General features: G+C 40.1%; 1 protein-coding gene across 14 annotated transcripts in view; it reads right to left on the bottom strand.

Moving 5' to 3' along the window:
• RNF19A (ring finger protein 19A, RBR E3 ubiquitin protein ligase) overlaps positions 1-15,203 on the bottom strand; it is a 55,005-nt gene extending 39,802 nt beyond the window's left edge. For 7 of the 14 annotated variants that reach the window (XR_014566954.1, XR_014566955.1, XR_014566956.1 and 4 more), the window contains exons 1-3: positions 14,919-15,203; positions 14,254-14,333; positions 10,968-11,117 (exon numbers count right to left, since the gene is read on the bottom strand). The gene's annotated coding sequence lies outside the window, so the exon portion shown is untranslated. Of the gene's footprint in view, positions 1-10,967; positions 11,118-14,253; positions 14,339-14,511 lie in introns of all 14 variants that reach the window. The other 7 variants (XM_083749783.1, XM_083749785.1, XM_083749777.1 and 4 more) reach the window with 7 other exon arrangements.
• Between the last annotated feature and the right edge of the window lie 123 nt (positions 15,204-15,326).

Genomic DNA, 15,326 nt, shown 5'->3' with positions numbered 1-15,326 from the left:
TTACTTCCGGGTCACTGCGGAGCGCAACCCGAGAATATTCATCCCGAACCATATTTAAACCGAGGAATGTCTGTAATGCAAAATTAAATACTATAAATTTAGGGCACAGTGCTTTGTTTGTTGTTTTGATAATCTCTTTAGCTTGGTTGACTTTTGTGCACAATGATACAAATTTGTTATTGTTAGTTAAAAAGGAGAATTTATGCCTTGGACAAACGCAGTTCCCACGTTTTTATTCTCAAGGCTAACAGCTGCCATAGCAACAACCCAAGTTACCTTTGTATATTTGAGGAATACATGGTAATGGAAAGAAATTCTTCAAGCAGTTGAAGTGGGCTGGTAATACCAGAAAGACCGTACTCAAACCCACATGGTGTGTTGTCATACATATTAACATTTTAAAATTCTGTTAAATCATTGGAAAGTAATGTTTAAAATCTGAAGAAAATTGAGTTTCTTATTAAGAGATCAGTTGTCACTAACAAATGGTCTAGTAGTGGCATTTTCCAAATAATAGTGCTGCAGTGGGAAAGGCCCAGAGAAATCTAAATTGGGACTTGGCCCAAATTCTCTCTCTCAAATTATTCTATGGTTCACCAATGTGCTATATATTCCTTAGGCAACAGCTACAAAGGAGCTGAGAAGTTGCTGTTAGACAAGTTCATTTGCCAGTCATCACTAATTATTCGGCAACTTCACACTTCCTCTCAGAGAGCTCATTCCCAGCTGATACAGAAACATACTTTACTTAAAGCAGAAGCATATATTTAAAACTTTTAATTAGCTGGCTGTACATTTAAAGTCTGACATTCATTTTTTCTTTCTGTAAAAGCAGTTGAACAGGAGTGTTGTAAATTACTTTAATAGGGCATAGGCCTAGAACATTTTTTTAAAAAAATAAGCCCCTCTTAAGTATTGATATTTCCTTTCCCAAGTTATTCCACCTAACTGTCCACCCCCATATCTAATAATGGAGCTGAAATGAATAAATGTGGCTATTTAATTTAGCTGGAAATGTACGGTAAACGATGTACAAAATTAGTAAAGTAAATGTATGTATCAAAGTTATTGTTGGCATTAGCATTACTACAGATACAGCATTTGTTTTCACTTTTAATGCTTCAGCAAAAATGAAATAAATGTTTTACAATGCATGCAAATATGAAACATGATTTACATGAATTGTGATTAACAATCCTTCAAGGCACTTAGCAGGGAAAGTTCCACTATTTATGCATCATCAACTAGCTGCTGCTGTTGTTGTTGTTGTTAGCAATTTCAATAGGTTCACTTTTATTTATTACTTCATACAATATAGTAATGAACTAGCACATATTAAAATTTAATTTGCACCTATTTCAATGATGTGAAATATGAATCCCCCCCCCCCCGCCATCATATATCCTGCAGAAATAGGCCACAGTTCCGAAACCTAGAAGCTTTTAAATGCTGCCCAACTATAACAACACTAGCATGAACAATAAAAACATTAAGAGTCAGGGCACCATAAAGAGTAGCAAATTTTAGTACAGTGTAACAAAAGCTTTTACAATCTGGAGTCCACTTTGGCTGATGCATGAAATGATCTCTTAAAATAGACATGTGGGCACCTGGGTACAGATGGGGGGGACGGACAAAAATAGTGTTTACAGAGGGTCAAAAGGCCCGGAAAAGGCAGGGACAGCAGTAGATATTAGGGTGTATGCAAGGGCTTCAAATCTGCCCTATATATCATCATCTCTGCATTTGTAGTCTGATTTTTTTTGAGTCACACTTTGTTCTGTAGTTCAGCTCCTGAGCCACTCTGAATGAAATGAAGTTCTGTGTTTTCCCATTCACTATAATGTGGAATCTATAAAATGCTCATAATCCCCCCTTTTGGCTGAAGTGGATGAAATTTATATACAAAGGAGCCCCTCCAGAGTGGATTAAGACTTCCAAATTGCAGACAAACTGCTACAGAGCCTCAAAGGAATGTAGGATTTGGGGGGGGGGGTGGAACTTAACTGAAACTTTTAACCTTGCTAGTTTCTGCATCTGCATATTCCAGACAGGAAACTAGGACTCCAAATCAATTTAAGCATCAAGGAATACAAGAGTACAGGAAACAAAAGGCATTATCCAACTTCATACAGAAAAGAAAATTAGCACAGAAAGGGGAAGAAAAACTGACAAAACAGCCCCACCTAATTTGCACTCTACAGGTCTGTGAAATATACATTTTAAACCCAAGGATGGGGAAAGATAGAAGAACGCCTTGTTGATATTTAACTGAGCTAAATAGTATATATCACATTCTAGCTGATTTGTTGAAAATTTTTAAAATGTAAACTAAGCAGCACTAGAAAATGGCTGAATGAAAACAGGTTTTCAACATGGAAAATTTTGAACAATCTTCAGGAGGTCACCATAAAAGTTACCACATATTTGGAAGTCAATACTGAAATCACCAGACCCTTAGCTTATATTTTCTATACTATGTTTGCTGAATTTAATATTTACCCTGAACAGTATTTTTATAGGTTTTAACTGAGAGGATTCCATGTATGACCAAACACTGATTGATGTGAACACTGCCACTGTTATCTAGTAATGCATACACCTCTGGTCATTACTACTGTAGGTAGCACACAATCAATAGCTACAATTAATTTAATTTGGGGGGTCTTGCCTGCTGAGTAATGTGAGCTGAATAAAGCTGCAACATACAGCTTGGGTAAAGAAAGTTTGTTTTTGCTAACCCTGCAGGAGACAGAGCCAGTGAATTGCCCAACTCTCAGGAGCCTACAATTTCTTCCTTTGACTTTGTAATAATATAGTCTCTCTCACACACAGTTAATGTAGTCTTCTACAGTTACAAATAATTTTGTTTGTCAAACACATAATGCTGGTGTTGGTGATTCCATGGGATAACTACCATTTGCTCGGCAACTATCACTCTGCATTGTGACATTGTGTATTTCAAAGTGAAACACGTTGAGTCAACAGAAGAGTCAGTCCTCTTAACCCTCGTCACATTTCCAAAAACATGCGAGTGCCTAACAGCTTTTAAGGTTTTGGAAGAACCTGCCAATTGTTCATGTTTGAAAGATACAGCAAGTCTTACCAAGAAAATATGCGTTATTGAGAAATTACTTCCAGTAAATGGGTAAAATGTAGGCCATATTAGCAATCTTGTCTTCGAACTGCTTGCATTTCATATAACTATCTCAATAGAGAGGGAAAATAGCTAGCAAGCATACATATTTTTAAAACAATAAAATTAAATACAGTTTCATAAAAAGAAAGGGATAAAGTGCTCTTTTTCAGTGGATAAATCATAAATAAAACTTTAACTTAAGGCTTTTGTTGTTTAAAAAAAAAGCAAAGAAGAGGAGAAAGCATCTAAATGAAGTTGTGTGCGAAGAACTGTTTTTTTCACAATTGCAGCATGTCCTGTTTTGGATTTCCTATTTTCCTGGGGAATTATATATAAGAACCTACAACACTATAGGTAAAAACTGGTTATCCTACATCTTCATTGAAAGCTTTAAACCACTTAAAGGTAAAGGGACCCGACCATTAGGTCCAGTCGTGACCGACTCTGGGGTTGCGGCGCTCATCTCGCTTTATTGGCCAAGGGAGCCGGCGTACAGCTTCCAGGTCATGCGGTCAGCATGACTAAGGTGCTTCTGGAGAACCAGGGCAGCGCACGGAAACGCTGTTTACCACAACTGGACCTAATGGTCAGGGATCCCTTTACCTTTACCTTATGCTGAAAAACAGAAAAAGAACTTTCCAGGGGAAATTGTTTTGTATTTCCAGGGGAAATTGTTTTGTATAATTAGAAACCATTTTAAACATTTCCATCTCAGCTTCCCATTAATTAGGGTAGCTAACAAAGTGCATATATGTGTAATTTTTAGAAGAGTTAGCTTGACTGTTGATTTAAAAATATATATTCCTGAGTCGTTGATTCAGGCTTGTTTTAAAGGACTAAACAGGAAACCTCTTCAGCAATTCAACTAAATCAGGGGTAACAACCACAGCCCAGGTCAGGCACACAAAGCCATTTTAAATGGTGCACAAACCCTCATTTTACTCAGCATTAGCGCACTAGGCCAGGAGGATTTTTCACCCACCTGTGCCACACAAGTTAACTGAGATTGTTTCCTCATCCTAGGAGAATTAACAGTGGGTGCAAAGGCACTCCCAGGAATGCCTGGTGGAGGAAATCTCACAGAGCAGGGAAGGAAGGAACTGTAACTGCCCATTACAGTTCTGGGGCCTGTGAAGACATAAACCTCGTCCAGCTAGCTTAGTGCTGTGATGAGGAACTTACTCCATAGCAGGACTGGGCTGAAAGGAGGGGCTTAAACCTCCAAATCCAGCTTTAAACCTCTGTTCTCAACCCAGTGCTATGAGAAGAATGAGCATGGCTTGGTCCCAGCATGTGTCTGTGTGTATAAGATATGTGCACTGTGTGTGTACGTTTGTGTGCAGTATGCACAGACAATATGTTTGATGGCCACTTTGGCCATTATGACTGCTGGCATGCTGTTCACAGAGGACTGACCAATCTTGAATGTGGCCATGAGACGGAAAAAAGTTACCTCTCCATAGACTAACTAAGTCCAATAATTTTTAAAAGTATCCAATTAAATAGAGTCATGGGTAGTTGTGTCCCATTGCTGGCTATGCATCTGCTTATGTAGTACAAGATATAGAAACTGGTTAACTATTTCTGCCATTTGTATTTCAACATTACAGCTGACATGATATGAAATTATATTTAATGTGCCTTATTTAATAGTCTTCTTTAAAGTTTGATGCAAATTGTTAGATTTCTTACTCGCCCTTCAACATGAGGTTCTAGGGTTGGTTGCAATAATTTAAAGATACAATATTTTAAAATAACGAATTACAATTCAGAGAGAGGGTGTCAAGGGCCAAGGTAAATAGATGTCTGGGAGATGTGGCAGTGGTCTTTTGACCATCCATAATCCGTTTAAATCTCCAGAGCACAAAACAAATCTGTTAACACTATCAGAAAACAGTATTAGATTAAAATAGAAATAATCTACCAGAAAACATTATAAGATGCTTTGTAAGTATTTATTTATTACTAAAGCCAAACAATTGTGCTAAGGCTCTCTGAGAAAAAGGACCACCTGAAACATGAAATGGGATCACAATACAAAGAGATAATTATCTACCAAGATATTTTAAACTGCTACTTTGTTCTTATATATTTTCTGGTGCATGACTTTTGAAGCAGGTGAGTAATATCCTGTTCTCTTCTAATGTTGTACAGGACTAATGCCCGAATCCAGAGATAGCCTGTTGTTACCTGTGACTATGTACACAAAACTATGCAGCTATTCACGTATGAATAGCTTCTAGAAGAAAGCATCTAAAATTTGAGACACACTGCTGCAGAACCAATAAGGGAGACTCATAGCCCAGGAGTTAAATGAATACTTAAGGATGAACAAAGATCAGGCCTCCTTACTTGCACTCATCTCACCATTTTCAGAGTGGTAGGTTCATAGCTCCAGTGCTTTTAGAATTTGAAAATAGGAAAACAAAAAAGGGACAGAAATTTTCCCCACAATCAACAGACCTTTATAACTACTTGTAATATATTTAAAAATGGCTGAAAAATAGCTGGTTTCTGCTTTTGGCAGCATAATAGCTGAATAACAGGAAATGGTTCAGACTACAAAAACAACTGTTAAAGTTAAAACACATGCATTGGAAAGCATGTGATTCAGCCATGAAAAGAAATGATTTTATTATGGGAAGTGCTATAAATTTCATCTTCATGTGTTGAACATGAGAAAGAATATAAGCAAGTCAGTAGAACAGAATTACTTCTAGAGTCAAATATATGCTGCTAAGCTGACAACTAAAAATATCTAGTTGCTAATATGGAAAAGATAAGGAAGAAGTAGCCAATACTAGTTTGCCCAAAGTGAATAAAAGTTTGCTACAATTCAATTTCTATTACTGGAAGAGATACATTTCCTTTTTTATATTTTTGCTCTGAAGTTAAATCTTTTTAGGTAAGTGGATTCCAGTTTATCTGGAAACAATTGGTGCCACTCTGATAAGTCCTAAGGAATAGGAAAGGAATGTCATCCACCAGCACATACAAATTCCTTTAATCTTTTAAGAAGTGTATATTGGGTTATGTGTGATCGGTGAACTTTGAACACTATTTTAGTACCTACTTAAATCCTCACATGTATAACACTAGTAATTACAATGCACTATTGACATTATAAAGTGACTACCATTGAGGCACTCAATGGGTGCATCAGCTCCATGGATGTTGGCAACATGGCAGGAGACAGAGCCAAGGAAGCTATACATAGATTTCCTAAGAATACTAGACCAAATGATACAAAACATCATTCATTTATTCCAAAGACTTCCAGTTCATCAAAAGCCCCCAAAGTAGCTACACAACCTGCATAGAAGGTAACCTCCTAGATAACACAGATGCTCCTTGATAGGGGTGGGGAACCTTGTTCAGCTTAAGGGCAGCACTGTTCTAGGCAACTTTCCAGTGCCTACATACCACTGGTGGATGGGGCCAGAGGTGAAGGTGGATGGACAACAAGTGTAATTTTTACCTCTTTACAGTAGGCTAGTTTCTACACACAACTTATGCCCTTCGCTATTGTCCATCTTGAGAGGGAACCACTTGAGGGTATTCTCCTGGGCCTGAGGTTCCCTACTCCTGTTCTAGAAATATTATTATTATGGCTCTCTATGTTATGATTGCTGCTGAAGTTGTGTTTTATGGTATATTTGTGTTGCCATTGACTGGTTTAAAATTTTGACCTGAATGTTTCAAATATGTACAACACCCAAGAGAAACTTTGTTATCAAGCAGCTGATAAATAAATGGCTAAAGGCTCAAACCCTTCGGAAGGGATAAATGGCCTATTGGGGGATCAGAGCAAAGCAGCAGACACATGCAATTCTGAAGCCCAAAATGCCTTGGCACCTATGACCAACATGTAGTAATATGGGGAGGGGGGGATTTTCCGCAGGAAGTTTTCTACTATTATATTTTTCCGTTTAAAAAAATGTTCCATTTCTAAAAGTACATTTTTTCCATAAAATTGTTTTAACATAATGAACTAATACAATAACAGTAAAGTTGCAGTTTCAAACATGCAGTTTAATATTTTAGGTTCCTAGGAATCACAGCCTGCCTATCCTTGTGCATGCCTGCATACCCATATCTCCAGCCCATTTCTGGAAATGGGATGGGATAGTAAAACTAAATGTCTAAATAATCCAACTATGCCAAGTCAGATCCCAGTCTATTCAAGGCATTTGAAATTTTTCAAACTAAAGTGCCCTAAAAAACTTCTTGCAACTTTTTTGCAGGGCAACAGCAACACAGTATCTATTGTAAGGATGTATGCTTCCTACAGTTAAATATTTTATTCATGATTTTCCTAGCGGCTTTAGGGGACTTTCTGGGTTTTGATAATATAAACACACTGATACTAAATGTGTTAAAAACCGCAAGTGAAAAGAGATATTGATGAAAATCTAAAATTTGCTTAATATTTAGACTCAGTAAGCCCTTGGAGATTCAAGTTTGGAACTCCCATTTCCAAAACCTTTGAACATACGGCATCATGGGTAAATATTTAAATCAACAATTGACAGAACCACACTAGCACATGCATAAATGAACCAAATTTTTGTATGGTATTGCTGTGGGCTTCATATAGGACCCACTGACTAGCAAATAGTAACAGGTGCTGGGATCCAGGAGATAGCAACTCTATTCTTATTTTAGGTCCTTCAACTAGCTGATCTCTGCAATTTGTTGTCTGATTCTACTAACCAGAAAGAATTAACATTTACTTCCCAACTCATGAAGTAATGACAGTTTGTACAGTAACTGATATGGCTTATGAAAAAGTTCTGGGCCCAATCTTTAACCAAATAATCTTGCCTAATATTCCTGCACAAAGACAGCCAAACCAAAAATCTGCCTGCCTCTAAGCAAATATAATTCTGCAGTGTGTGCAAACTACATGACTGAAGGTTCGGGTTATGTTCCTAGCTTGTATAAAAGCTCTATATATTTTAATTGCTATAGCAACCATATTTATTAACTTGCTATATTTGTTTGACTGCCCAACATGTTCTCTAGAGGCTCCAAAAATTAAATAAAATGCCATATCAAGAACACAAGCTAACCAAGATGTTTGTTCAGGAAATGTTAAATTTCAAAATGGAAAACTTGATTTAAAAACCAATCCAGCCTGTTTCCAGAATGTGCAGTGTCCTCCATGCAACATTTCATTTGTGTAGAGCTTCCTCCCAAAGTTGCTTCTTCCTTCCCCAAATGATCCCCCTGCCCCCACATAAGCACATTATATTCCAAGATAAGATGGTACAGAAACAGTACTACACATGGCCATTAGAAGCATACATGTAATTTTACAATTCATTACAGGGTCATTAGGGAACTTCCACATGAACGCCAAAGTTTTTGTACAACATCTGGAAAAAATAACCTCTATGACATTAAGGACTTGCCAATGAGTCCTTATGGATATCAATTAGTCAAGCAAGTTTGCATTACAACCCTATACATGTCTACTCGAAATTTAAGTCCCACTGAGTTACTCCCAGGTAAGTGTATAGGATTACAGCCTTCAGTGTCTATAAAAAGAGAAAAACACCATTCCAGAGACTTCCCTCAATAATAGTATTTCATATGTAAATACAAGCATAATAAAAATAAACAACTGAAGCATCCTTACGGGGTTAGGGAAAGGCAAAATATTTCACTTAAAGTGCAGTGACTCTCAGAGCATGAACAATGAAGTATAAAGCCATTTTTACTGCAAGAGTAGTGATAATTGTTAAAGCAAAACTGAATAATATAACTGGATGCAAGAAACAATTTTTTAATAAGCTAAGATAATTACTGATATGCTAAAAAGCATAGATTAAAACTGCAGAGTGGAAGGAAAGGAGGACCTTTTTCTGCCTCCCCACTTCCAGCTACTCTCTGAAGACTGGAGACCCTCTAAAGAATATCAGGGGGGCGGGGCAGGGGAAGGACCAGAGTCCAGACCATGTGAAAAATGAACATAATATTTAAGCTGCAGTTTATTCATTTTCAGCTTCGTATTCTTGTTATTAAAAAAGTGTGCCTAGACATTCCGTTGTTGCACCCATAACTTAGGTTTAAGGTGCCATTTAGCCCCTAGCTTTCGTATCTGTTTCTAACACTGCTTTGTTCTTGAAACAAAAAGGTGAACTTGATTCAAAATAAGTTTATTTTTAAAAATTCTAGACAATTTTGTCTGTTGGTTGTCCAATACATTAGGCTAGAGTAATTTTTAAATATCTGAATGCCTCAGTTTTTTCTAGTGTAAAATAAATGACGTTACTGTACTTCTATTGTTGTGATAAAATGGAGGTAGGAATTTATATCATCTAACCTGGATGCATTCAACTCAAAATATTGCCATCACATTTCTACTGTGACATGTAGCTTTTACTGTGCAGTGTCTATTTCAGAAAAACAACCCCTTTTCTCTCCAAAGCAGCCTCCAGGGCACATCCTTTAAATGTACGATTATTGAAGGGATGGAACAGGAGCAAGGTGGTCATAATAATGACAGTTTTTAAAAAGGCAGGCTTACGTTGTGTTATACCTGCCAAAAAGGTAGGAAGAGTTTGGTAGAATAGCTCTATGCTATGTAGATAAAATAAGCTGCTATCTAGAAATTTTTCCTATGGAAATGTACACGAAAGTTAAATATGATTAACAGGTAAAGGTAAAGGGACCCCTAGCCATTAGGTCCAGTCATGGCTGACTGTGGGGTTGCGGCGCTCATCTCACTTTATTGGCCGAGGGAGCCGGCGTACAGCTTCCGGGTCATGCAGCCAGCATGACTAAGCCGCTTCAGGCGAACCAGAGCAGCACATGGAAATGCCATTTATCTTCCCGCCGGAGCAGTACCTATTTATCTACTTGCACTTTAACGTGCTTTCGAACTGCTAGGTTGGCAAGAGCAGGGACTGAGTAACGGGAGCTCACCCCGTCGCGGGAATTCAAACTGCCGACCTTCTGATCGGCAAGTCCTAGGCTCTGCTGCCATTTCCCAATTCCTAAAGGAAGTCATCCAGTCTTTTTGCTGAGGATCTCTTCAAGACAGTATCTTTTCTCCAGGGAAGGAAGTTATACAAACACAAGGAAGCAAATAAACCCACCATATGAAAAGGTGTTATTAAAGTCCCTACTAAGTTACTTACAAGACAGAATTGTGTATTTAAATATTTTTATTAAAAATTAGTCTAATTTGCAAGCATCTTACATTTCCAGGGTTGTGGCTACACAAGGGTAAGAGTGAGTTCAGTTCTGTTTTCTTTCACCTATGTGCACAGGACTTTCCGCCTTCTACAGCAGAATCTGACACTGCCATAAGTAAGGACACAGAATACTGGATGGGAGAGACTTCTATATCCATACAATATTTCCTTTTGGTGATATATGCCACATGGTTTTGCTTCATGTTAAGAATGTTCCATTTGTAGGTCATAAAATAATTCTATGCCAGGTCTGATTGCCTAATGACAGATTTAGCAAAAGTCTTGAAAAGGTAGCAGCTTACATATTTATCTTGCAACTTGCAATTTAAGGAATTATGTTTATTGCATTAATGCTGTGCAAAAACTGAGCTATAAAGACATAAGAGGTTTTTGGTCTTGAGAAGTTGAAAGAAAGCAGAACAGCTAGAAAAAGAACAAAATGCAGGTAGCTTAGGAATCATATCTTAAATAGGAATCATATCTCAAAAGAATGATACATGTCAAGATATAGCTGCAAAGCTTGGCATTTATTTAACACTGTTTAAGTGTTTTCAATACAGAAAATAAAATTTATTATTTTATGGAAAAATGGAGTGATATATACAATGCAACTCAAGAGTCATTACCTTCTTGGAGGAAATCAACCTCCATGTGCCAGTCAGATGTACATATTAAGCCAGGGAACCTTAAAGATCATGCTCAATCTTGTAATGCTGTCATCTGTTGAATTAATCCATTATATCTTTTGCCAACTAAGTGAAAGTGGAACTTAAGTGCTGAAATACAAACAAAAGGAGAAAACAGCATTAAGCCATGAACAGTAGAAGGAATCCCCTCTAACAATACACAAAAAATGTCTTAAGCAGTAGATGAAAATTCCATAGGAAGGAAGGGAAGGGTGGACTGGAGATGGTGTAATTTTATACATCAAGGAGACCAAGCTAGATATCCCCAAAAAGGGTGGCCACCTTCACAGAACCAATATGGGTAGCAATACCAAGGCCGAAAGTGTGATTCAATACTGGGGACGTACTATGATAACCCTGACCAAAATGCCCACAATGATCTTCAGGTGGCTAATAAATCAAGAATGTCCCTAAAAGACGACCTTGCTGTAGTAACAGGAAACTTCAATTACCCTTCTAAAGACTGGATACATGCATGTTCCACTTATGACAAAGAGGTAGAATTTCTAGATCCCTAAATGTCTGTGTATAGGCGTAATGTGGGGTGTCAGCAGAAGAGTAGTACCTTTGTGGCTCCCAGAAGCTGCCAGCATGTAACACATCCACAATGCTGAGAGGGGGCCCTGTAGAGGTCACTAGTGCAGCAAAAACAACGTGTGAGGCAGCAGTTTTAAGTTACCAGTCTCTGCAGCCATAGCAGGTGCGGTGATTGTCCAGAAGTTTGACTTTACCCCTGGAGACACACTCCATTGTCAAAAATGACTGTACCTAAAATACCCTAAAATACTTGGTCATCGAATGAACCAGAGGGGCAACAAGCCTGGACTTTTACGTAGTGCTCAAGACTCGATGCAATGTGTTGTCAAACCAACTGGCCACAACAACTACACAGTGCTTTCAAATTCTATATATATGTAAGTGGACAATTGCCAAAAAAATCCAACAGTCACACCTGACTTCAAAAGAGGAAACTTCTTTAAAAAAGAGGCTTTGTAAAAAGGAAGTTGAAAGGAAATGTGAAGACCATCACATCTTTCCAGAGCACCTAGGGTTATTCAAGCTACAAGTAGCTAGAATGTACGGTATGTGGTACCGCAAACAAGGAAAGGCACCATCAAGGCCAAAGGGATGTCACCATAATTAATGAGCAGAGTCAAGGAAGCTTTTAAGAGGCAAGAAGACTTTCTTCAGAAAATGGAAGCCCCCTCCAAATGAGAACAAAAGGGAACATGAACTTTGACAAAAGAAATGAAAGCAGACAATAGTGATGCAAAAAATAATTCGAGGAGTACAGTGAATAGCTAATGAGAACACTTTGTTCTTTCACTGTTTAAGTAAATCTATCTTAACAGGCTTAGTTCAGAATTCTAACTTTACTTTTATGAATTTGAACTGATGACCAGTGATCATAGACCTCTCTCTGTTTTCAACCTAGTATTTAAAAGAGAAAAGTTATAGCTCAGTGGTCGAGCATCTTATTTGCATGCAGCAGGCCCCAGGTTCAATCACTAGCATCTCCAGGCAGAGCTATTAAAACTGCTGCCTAAAACCTCAGGGTGTAGACAATACTGAGCTGCCTTTTATTATGTCAAACTTTGGTATATCCAGCTCTTTTATCCACACTGACTGGCTGCAGCTCTTCTGCATTTTAGGCAGAGGTCTCCCCTAACCCTACCTAGAGATGCAGGAATTGAACCTGGGGCCTTCTATATCAAATCAGGTGCTCTACTACTGAGCTATATCCCTTCCCCTTCAAATGCCAGTGCCTATGATCATTCATTTTAATTAATTTCAAATTCATAAGACTAAAGCTGGACTTCTAAACTAACTAACCTGTTAGTTTGGACAAATTCACTGAAATTGTGACTGAATGAAGTGTCCTCATTCACTATTCCATCTTTCTTAACATGTTAATTAAGACAGTTAATCTGTTTAGTCAGAATCTGCTTATCATGAACACTAAATACTTTATAGTGGGTAAAAGTAAGAACTCAAATACCAGTCCTTCTACTTGCACTTTTTAAAAACAACAGTTTTTATTTTAAAGAGAGACTAAGAGAACTTCAATAAGGTTCTGTGGCTATGTATGATTAGCATATTTAGTCCTACAATTCCACAGTCCCCTCCACAAGCACCCTCTGACCTTTGTGCAACTCTGACTTTAACTGCACTGATGTGACACACCAGTGCCTACAAAAATGTTTTACATTAACAAATTCTGTGTCCAAGTGGAAATAAAGGTGGATTGTGGTAGAAGTTATACTATTGTCAGTCTTCCCCCACACTTTTACAATCAGCAGCATTCCAATCTGGGCACTGAAAGCACACACTGAAGTTTTGGTTTAAAACCAAGAAACTAGCAAAAAGATCCCTCAGGCAGTACAGTTGTGGTTGCCGGTGAAATACTATGGGGAAATTCCACATTACTTCATACTGAACTCTCGGTGCAGTTCATTTGATCAGCAACAGCTCTCCTTTCATTAGACCTAAGCTTTTTAGATGTACTTCTGATGCCTATGTAGCTCTCAGGGCTTATTGTTAAAGCTCCCATTTCCACTTGTATGAAAAGGATCCCACTTCTGCAAGCTACTAAGCTGTGCTGTTATTCATTAAAAACTTTTCAGACACTGGTATCACCCAAGTCAGCCTCAAAGGAGTTCCTGGCATAAGTAGTGAAATGCCAGTGACCACCTACAGGGTGAGTTGCACTGTAGTTGCCTTTTTCGTTTTTTAAATTCAATACTCCTCCACTGAGAAATACTGTACAGTTCAATAAAGTATTTAAATATGTCAGACTGCCCTTTGAGCACAAGCCTCTTTAAAGAGATTACATTTAAGGCTACCCAGCTTATTCAACCGCCCCAAAAGGCAGGATAGGGGAGGACGACGGAATATCCACATTCCCAATAAACTGTAATCCGAGGGGAAAGGGAAGAAGTAGCAGCAGCAGTAGCAGCACTGCAGCCTTTATAGGACAAAAGTTAGCTAGTCTCGCCCCAATTTGGAGTGGATGTGGAAAATTTCCCCCTCCCCTGGGAGTGAACTTCCTCGTAGTTTCGGCTGTGCGTGTGTTACTGTGTCTTTCTAACGCTTTCGGTTTTACAGAAAGCCCCATTTCTGACAGAAAACGGTTCTATGTCACAACTTCTAAAAGGGGTCTTTAATAAAAATTACTATTTTTTCCACAGATTCCGCCCCCCACCCCACCCCGAGGCGGAGAATGTACCTTTGTTTTACAAGAAGGAAGTGCAAATAGAGATGCTCCGAAGCTGTATGAGAGAAAGGAGAGGGCGTTTTTCCAAAGTCCTTCCCTCAGAAAAAAATAAAATAACTTATTGGGGTGTGGAAGCGATCGAATATGGAGTTTCCACCTCCCGAACCCCACCCCGAGTTTCTCCTCGGACTTTGCCCGCGGAGTGGATGAGGGTTTCAAAGTCTGTCCAGTATTGCACCCCCCGGGGGTGGGGTGGGAAAGAGAATTTACCCGGCGGCTTCGGAGAACAAGGCGGGCCCCACGGCTGGTTGCTGGCCTCCCCCCTCTGGCGGCCCAGCCGGGGAGCTGAGGGGAGACAATGGCCACGATGACTTCACCCTCCAGCAATGCGAGGAGCAGCAGCAGCAGCAACGGCCGCCGCCGACTAATCCCCTCGGAGCGCCCGCGAGCGGCGGCCTGGGAGGGACCCCTCGGTGGAAGCCTCCCCCCCCCCCCACCTTCAGGCGCCAGTTCGCTCGGGGAGCCACTCCCGCCCGCCCGCGTCCCTGACGGGCGGCTTCTTCGGGGACCCCCCCGCCCCCCCCCCGCGACCAACTGCCGACAGCCCCTCGAGCCCTCACGGCAGAGGCCCTCGGAACGTCAACGGACGCCCGCCTGTCCCTTCCCTTCCCCAATACCTTTTTAACTCCGCCGAGGCGGCAGCAGCAGCAGCAGCAGTCTCCCCCTCTCCACCCGACTGGGCCCGGCCCGGCCCCGCGCAGGAAGTGCCTGTGAGGAGGAAAAAGAAAGCGGAGCGTGTGAGGGAGGCGGGCGGGCTGGCGGGGGAGGCGCAAGGCGAAGCGAAGCTACCAGGCCCCAGGCAGGGCTCGGGTTGGGCTTTGCCCGGCCGGGAGGAGGCTTCTTTCCGCCTCTCTTTCTCCCCCTGCTGAGATCACAGACGAGGCGGGGCCGCCGAGCGGTTGAACCCGGTGTCCGTCCCGCGGGGGAGGAGGGAAGTCTCGTGGATGTGGGGGGAGAAAGGGGCAGGAGGAGGCGGCATTTTTATCCCCGCGCCTTGGAGGGCGGAAGCTGCTCCCGGTTCCTTT

This window comes from Podarcis gaigeae (assembly GCF_964106915.1).
Source record: "Podarcis gaigeae genome assembly, chromosome: 7".
Taxonomy (NCBI): domain Eukaryota; kingdom Metazoa; phylum Chordata; class Lepidosauria; order Squamata; family Lacertidae; genus Podarcis; species Podarcis gaigeae.
Note: the sequence above shows the minus strand (reverse complement) of the source record. Positions and strands in the feature narration are given on the sequence as shown.